The 7,819-nt window shown below is 47.2% G+C and overlaps 1 protein-coding gene across 1 annotated transcript in view; it reads right to left on the reverse strand.

Moving 5' to 3' along the window:
* The window catches only part of LOC143803642 (uncharacterized), a 239,484-nt gene extending 238,738 nt beyond the window's left edge, over nt 1-746 (reverse strand). The window contains 1 exon segment of the mRNA XM_077281424.1: nt 91-746. The gene's annotated coding sequence lies outside the window, so the exon portion shown is untranslated.
* Nucleotides 747-7,819: the final 7,073 nt, after the last annotated feature.

Here is a 7,819-nt window from a genome sequence, read left to right on the forward strand (position 1 = left end):
CCATTAGGAAGACAAATTTCAGAACTCCCTATCAGTGACACCAACATTAGGGACATTTACAGTGAAACAAGTGTTACGAGCGGCACTTACCGGTCACTGACACTGATGTGGGGGTTTCGTGTTCATGCGTCGTTCCACCAGAACTTTCCTAGAAGAATCCCACAGTAAAGGCATCAGAAAAAGGAAAAGTAACTCTGTAATAAGTAAGTAATCTTAGATCCAAATGAAGACTAAAAAATGAAAATAAGAACCAATCTGCTCTAAAAGGAGGAGCATCTTCTCACGTCGTCACCAGACATGATCAAGATTAATCTTGCACTTTACACAATGACAGAAATGTTCCTGTTATTTCTCTGCATAAAATGATCTCGGTCTATAGTGAAGTGGACGCTGTGCTCAGTCCACACCGGAGCTCACACTATTCAGTAATCTCTGCATTTACAGTAAAGAAGCCTTTCATCACCACAGAGGATTTACGCTCCTTTTCTCGGATGCCTCATTGGTGCACACGGCATGGTTTCCTGCATCCTCTAATGAGGACAACAAGGAAAAGATTTTACAGTAATCACCAAATATCCTCTTTGCACCAGACAGAGAATTTGCTTTTGTCCTTCGCAGTGATCCTACAGTGTAAATCTGCTCACAATACTTCTTACATTTATATATCTGTACTTTTCTATCACGTCTTCCTCTTAGATGTCTCTTCTCACAAATAAACACATTTCGCGTTTCTCCGCGCCTCTCATCACTTTTGTTTCTTCTCCTTGTACTTTGTGCCTAAAACTAGCAGGAACTACAATAGAAAGAGATAACTAAACTTCATACTCTGTACAAGACTAAGAATAAATCTGGAGATTTCTACACCAGAAGATGGCAACGTTTCAACATGTGAGATCGAACAAGTTGCTACAAATTTATTAAAAGACGCATTCAAGAATAAAAAGTCAGAATAGGAAACATAACACAGATACAAGCAGCCCTGGACTTGCGCCGTTCTCTGTTTTTCGTACCAAAAAAAAGGTGAAGACCACAAACATCTTTTCCCACTTTTCATTTGCAGCATTTTTTTTTTCATTTTTGAAACTTTCTTCACCCTCAGATTTGGTGAAAACCAATATATCTAATTGGAGAGTGAATGACTCTTACAATCCAAAACAGTTTTCTGCCTTAGAAGCAGCTGATTGGCATTGTGCTGTTATCTGACATTTACATCAATACTGCAGGACTTTACACTGAGGATAGTACAAGCCTCATTACATAAATCTATAGAGGATGTACAGAAATCTCATCTCATCTACCTGATGATCCCGGGGGACATCTTCCTCCTTCTCTGGCCGATCCTGGGAATATAGAGGACTGGGACTTCTCTCCGGGGGATTTCTCGGACTGGATCCATCTATAGGAAATAACCGCAGTGACTGAATACATTGTCTATATGTGATGAGCAGATGATGGGGAATCTAGATGACTCTCAGACCTGTTCTCTACAACCCAGGAAGGTCTCCTCTTACCCGGAGATGTGATGGACCGGTGATTCTCCATCATGGCGTCCTTGTACAGATCCTTGTGTCCTTCTATATACTCCCACTCCTCCATGGAGAAATAGACGGTGACGTCCTGACACCTTATAGGAACCTGACACACACAATGACCCGCCATTAGCACACCCCTCCCCCGGCGTTATTGTATAATGTCCCAGCATTCCCGGCAGCGCTCACCTCTCCGCTCAGCAGCTCAGTGATCCTATTGGTCAGTTCTAGGATCTTCTGCTCATGTATCAGTGAATGAGGTGGAGGCTCGGTGATGTCACTCGGGGTCCTGCTCCGCCATCCTGACACACGGGGGGTCACACACTCCCCAGACGACGTCTTCACTACTGTGTGATCCTGTGTATGGGGAGACGCCGGTCACTACACAGAGGACAAGAATCCTTCACCTTTCCTGTCATTTCCCTGCTTTATTCCTAGAGATCAGAGTGATGTGAAGATCTCACCTCTCCAGTGATCCAGTAGATTATCTCCAGGATGAGGTCTAATATCCGAGCCGCCATGTGGTCTGTGTCCTGCTCCATCCTCGGGGGGTCACTGATGGAAAGGACCATCGTCTAATAAAGAGAAATGTTACCGATGAAAGTCCTGTACATAAGAGCAGAGAATGCGGAGATGCACGATGCTGCAGTTGACTTCTTATTCATCAGACTGTTACATGGAAATTTTATTTTTTGATCTTTTACAAGTTTAATTATGAGAACAATGATTCCAGTAATACAACACAATGCAGTGTGGGGCCCAGAGGTGAATAGACTTAACAACAGGTACAAAAATATAGACGGCACAAAAATGGGCCCCGAATGGTGTTATGAAAAGGATTTAACACCGTGCACCACTGACCTCACACTGCAGACACACAGTACGGGACGCTCCATATCAGATGCCATTCACTCCAGCATTACCCACCTATGTTCTGGGCCTAAGATCTGGCATCAAAGCGAGCAGCAGCCAATACTCACAGGTTCAGATAAGTGACTCTGGGCCCCTGACCTCACCAGGTGCAGATGAGCGCGCCCCACATCAAATTCATTTCACCGTAGATTGGTACAAACGGGTTCTGGGCATAAAAAAATGACACCAAAATGGGTCGATGGCCACATTTCGTAGATTTGAATAGGTATCTGGTGTTTTTAAAGGGTTAGGCTGGTTTCACATTTGCGGTTGTGGCCGCAGCGTTTGTACCGCATATAAACGCATGTGTCGTGTATTCCTATATTTAACATTAGCGATGCATGCGGGTTTTTTTGTTCGCGTTTTGCCGCGTTTGATGACGCATGCGTCGTCTCGTCGTTTGCGGCTTGGCGCGGAAATGCAACATGTAGTAATTTTTAGAGGCGTCTATTTGCCGCCTGGAAACGCATGCGGTCGATTGCGCAAGGATTGCGACAAAAAAACGCATTGCTGTCTATATGAACGCATGCGTTTTTAAGCACATGCGTTTGGCTGCGTTCTTGAACGCATGCGTTTCAATAGAGAAAAACATGTCTAGACACTGATAAGCCACCCCCCACATACAAGGTGATAAAGGGAGGGTGTGGACATTTGCAGGTCACTTCTCACCAGACTCTGAAGCAGACGAGACACAGACAGGCTACATTTTTGGAGGAAAACAAGACCCTGCACAATGTGAGTATATCCTAGCCAATGCCTTTATTTTCTATTTTCTGTCTCTACATGTCCTAATTTCTGCCATTTCTTTCTTTCTACATGCATCAGAATGTCTTCTTCGGATTCTTCTTCTGGTGAGGAGTTTCAGCCAGGACAGTCGGAAGTGGAGCATGTCAGTGAGGTGAGTACTTGCCTCGTCAGATTGGTAAGTATTCACTGTCACATCGACACATGTGACAATTTGATTTTTTCTCTTTTTTTGCTCTTTTACTGCGGCAGAGACAGGGCAGGAGCAGCGGAGTCAAGGTCCGGTGGAAAGACGGCAGCGGGTACGTATACAAGGCTGACTGTCCTCAGTGTAATATTCTTGAATCTTCTTTTCTTTCCACTCGTATTTCTTTACTTTTTTCTTCTGGAATCCTTTTGTATGTTGACTTTCCTATTCATGCCATTTCTCAGCATCTTTTTTCTTTCTTTTCCTTCTGTTAATTGAGCAATCTTTAATGACTTTCTTTAATTTTTAAGTTTCACAACGGGAGGATGACCTAATTGAGAATGACCTCCTTATCACCCTGGTCCAGGAGAGAGTCCCGTTGTGGGACACCCGGGATCCACTGCACTCGAACAACATCACGATCCGGCGGTTATGGAATGAGGTGGCCCAAGCGATGTGGGATGGCTGGGACAACGCCCCGATACGGGTCCGAAATGCATTTGGTAAGTATTACACTGCAGTGTGAAGTAGCAGAGACCTTGGCCGTGCTCACTCGACTGTGTGTGATGAAAGAAACTCTCAGGAGTTGTGTGAGTATGGCCAAAAGTCCTTTTCCTGACCACAATTTTTTTTTTAAGTCAAAACATGTTGGCGTTCGATGAAGGACCGCTTCAACAAGGACCTGCGTCAAGAGAGCCGTGTTCCCAGTGGTTCAGGAGCAAGAATCAGACGCTACAAATAACATCGCGTTCTGTCATTTTTAAGACCGGTCCTTGCTCAGAGAACGTAAGTATTTATCACGTGCATTAGGTTGTGTTGTATTGCCAGAATCTGTATTTTTACATTCCACAGGATTTTGCGTCTGGTAAATTTTTGATATTAATTTTCTTTTTCCTTTTTTCACACCACATACAGCACTACTGTTGGCCCAGGTTCTGGAGCGGTCCTTCATCCGACAGGCACGGACCCGTCCCCGCCATCCAGCAGCGCAGCGGCAAGTGGGCCTTCCACACTAACTGGAGACCAGGGAGCTGGTCCATCAGGTGTTCCCCTTTCGCAGTCCTCTTCCACTGCCCCCTTTTTTTTGGGCTCCTCCCGGCAGCAGCAGAGGGCTTCGGACAGGTCACTCATGCCTGAGTTTTTGCACTTGAGCTCGGTTTTACACGACGCAATCAAGGCTTTGGGTGACCGAATGGATGTTTCACATAGCCTCTTGAATGCACGTATCCAGGAGGTCAGCAAAAGCCTTGATCAAGTGAAAGCCGACCTCCAGAGGCCAGCACATCATTTTTTTAACCAAATTGAGCAGGGCATGTCGGAACACCTTACTCCTGATCTCTAGCTGAGTGTCATGCAGGCCTGCAGTGCTGCTTACGTGCAGGCTATGCAGCAGAGTCGGTATTTCCAGCAGACAGTGGCGGCATATCCACCTGTGCCTTCACTGTCACGACTGTCCTCAATGCCGACCTCTGCTGCATCCCACTGCACGGCCACCTCAATTCCTTCCACAGCCGGACACCACTACAGCACCACCATGCCGAGTGCAGTTGGACATCCCACCGCCACCACCATGACATCGGCTGCTCCTGCTTGGACCTCCTCCACTGACATCACGATGCAGCAGGACCCTGGCATGGCCTTCCGTAAAGCCACCTCCACGATGCAGCAGGACCCTGGCATGGCCTTCCGTACCGCCACCTCTACGATGCAGCAAGACCCTGGCATGGCCTTCCGTACCGCCACCTCCACGATGCAGCAGGACCCTGGCATGGCCTTCCGTACCGCCACCTCCACGATGCAGCAAGATCCTGGCATGGCCTTCCGTACCGCCACCTCCACGATGCAGCAGGACCCTGGCATGGCCTTCCGTACCGCCACCTCCACGATGCAGCAAGATCCTGGCATGGCCTTCCGTACCGCCACCTCCACGATGCAGCAAGATCCTGGCATGGCCTTCCGTACCGCCACCTCCACGATGCAGCAAGATCCTGGCATGGCCTTCCGTACCGCCACCTCTACGATGCAGCAAGACCCTGGCATGGCCTTCCGTACCGCCACCTCCATGATGCAGCAGGACCCTGGCATGGCCTTCCGTACTGCCACCTCCACGATGCAGCAAGATCCTGGCATGGCCTTCCGTACCGCCACCTCCACGATGCAGCAGGACCCAGGCATGGCCTTCTGCTCTACAAGCGCTATGGACTCTGGCATGGCCTTCCGCTCTACGAGCACTATGGACTCTGGCATGGCTGCACGCTCTACAAGCGCTATGGACTCTGGCATGGCTGCACGCTCTACGAGCACTATGGACCCTGGCATGGCTGCACGCTCTACGAGCACTATGGACCCTGGCATGGCTGCACGCTCTACGAGCACTATGGACCCTGGCATGGCTGCACGCTCTACGAGCACTATGGACTCTGGCATGGCTGCACGCTCTATGAGCACTATGGACTCTGGCATGGCTGCACGCTCTACGAGCACTATGGACTCTGGCATGGCTGCACGATCTACGAGCACTATGGACTCTGACACAGTGCAGCCGGACCCTGACAGGTCACCCGCCACGCCATATGAGCCCACCAAGACCTCCCACAACCAGGCAAAGCAAAAAAAAAAAAAACAGAGGACTCTTCGCATTCCTCCCCCTTCACCTCCCAATGTGTCTGTAATGTCAGGTTTGTCTCACCCTTCCAGTGCGTCTCAAGCCTCTCATGTGTGAAGCCCCATCCCCGAACTTCCAGACCCTTCTAGTTTCATTGCCCCTTCTCCTGCCACCTCTGCTTCGTCCACGGTTAGCCAGGCCTCAGTGCTTCACACCCCCCGTTTACATCACTCTACCCCAAGACGGCGCAGTAAATACATTTTTGAGTTGTTTACAAAATAAAAAAAGTTTGATTTGCCACAATTATGTTTGGTTTATTGTGTCTTCCGCCGCCGGCAACACACACCATGCGCCAAGAAACTTCGCCACACACTTACTTTTTGGGCCACATCATATCTCCAGTAGTTAAAAATAAAAAGACTGCAGCTTTGTGTGTCTTTAGTATACAGACATGAGGTGGGCCAAAAAATATTACATGTATCTCCATAATCTCTTTTTGTCTGTGCCTAGTGTGGCAGTCTGAAGAGAAGATGGTGGAAATACAGTGCAGACCTCTACTGAACAGGTCAGGTGTCAAAAAACTCATTCGTTATGACACCTGACCTGTTGAGTACTGCCAGTACTGCCTTGTATAACCACCATTTTCTCTTCTTTATACATAATCTATTACACACAAATTGAGGGGACAATGGTGGTCACACACTGCATATCTATGCTCACCTGCACAGGTGTCAGAAGTAGTGAATTCATGAGCCTGTATATGTTTATCATGAATTCATTATTTCTGACACCTGACTTGATGAGTATAGATAGTGTGACAGTGATTGTCTCTTCAGCTTGTGTCCAATGGATACAGAAGAGAATCATGACGCAATGACGTCAACAAACTTACCAATAAAGCAACATGGCTGCCATTACTAGCAGTATGTGGCCAGTGTTTTATATCAGTATTTGTAAGCCAAAACAAGGAGTGGAACAATTAGAGGTAAATTATATTAACATAATAATTAGCACCTCTGCTTTTATCACCCACTCCTGGTTTTGGATTACAAAAACTGATATTACATACAGATCAAATACTGCCAGTTTTAGGACAGCCTTGGTTTGGAGAGGAAAAAGATAGGAGACACGGTCAACACAAACAAAACTAAAGTTTATTAATGAGAAATATTATTATCATTGTAGAAAATTACTGGTACAGATGTAATTACAACAGCACATTTACACAACATTGTCCTGCCATGACATACGTCCAATATCTGAATCAAAAAAGGCAGCAAATTGGTTCCGCATGTGACCAACGGCTGCAGTTGACCGCAGCGGGTGATGCTGGAAATCGGGCAGTGGGTGTGCAACTGGTTCATCCAGTTCAATGTTGGGTTGCTCCTTAACCATTATATAATTGTGCAGAACCACACAGGCTTTGACCATCTCGTCGACTGTTTCCACTTTTAGATTTATGGCTGATGCAAGAATGCGCCATTTAGCGACCAGAATGCCAAAGGTACACTCGACTGTTCTTCGGGCCCTGGTCAGTCTGTAGTTAAAGATCCTTCTAGTGTGGTTCAAGTCCCGACTGGAATAGGGCTTCAGTAGGTTTTCACACATCTGGAAGGCCTCATCCCCAACCATAACAAATGGCATCGGTGGACCTTGAGTGTTGGGGAGAGGTTGTGTCGGGGGAAAATTGAAATTGTTGCCATACACACGGCGGCCCATATCCGAGTTCTTGAAAGTCTGGGAATCGTTGCCACGGCCAAAAGCTCCAATGTCCACGGCGATGAAGCGACAGTTCGCATCAGCTATTGCCATGAGCACAACAGAAAAATATTTTTTGTAATT

The sequence above is a fragment of the Ranitomeya variabilis genome, chromosome 2 (genome assembly GCF_051348905.1).
Source record: "Ranitomeya variabilis isolate aRanVar5 chromosome 2, aRanVar5.hap1, whole genome shotgun sequence".
In the NCBI taxonomy this organism is placed as follows: Eukaryota; Metazoa; Chordata; class Amphibia; order Anura; family Dendrobatidae; genus Ranitomeya; species Ranitomeya variabilis.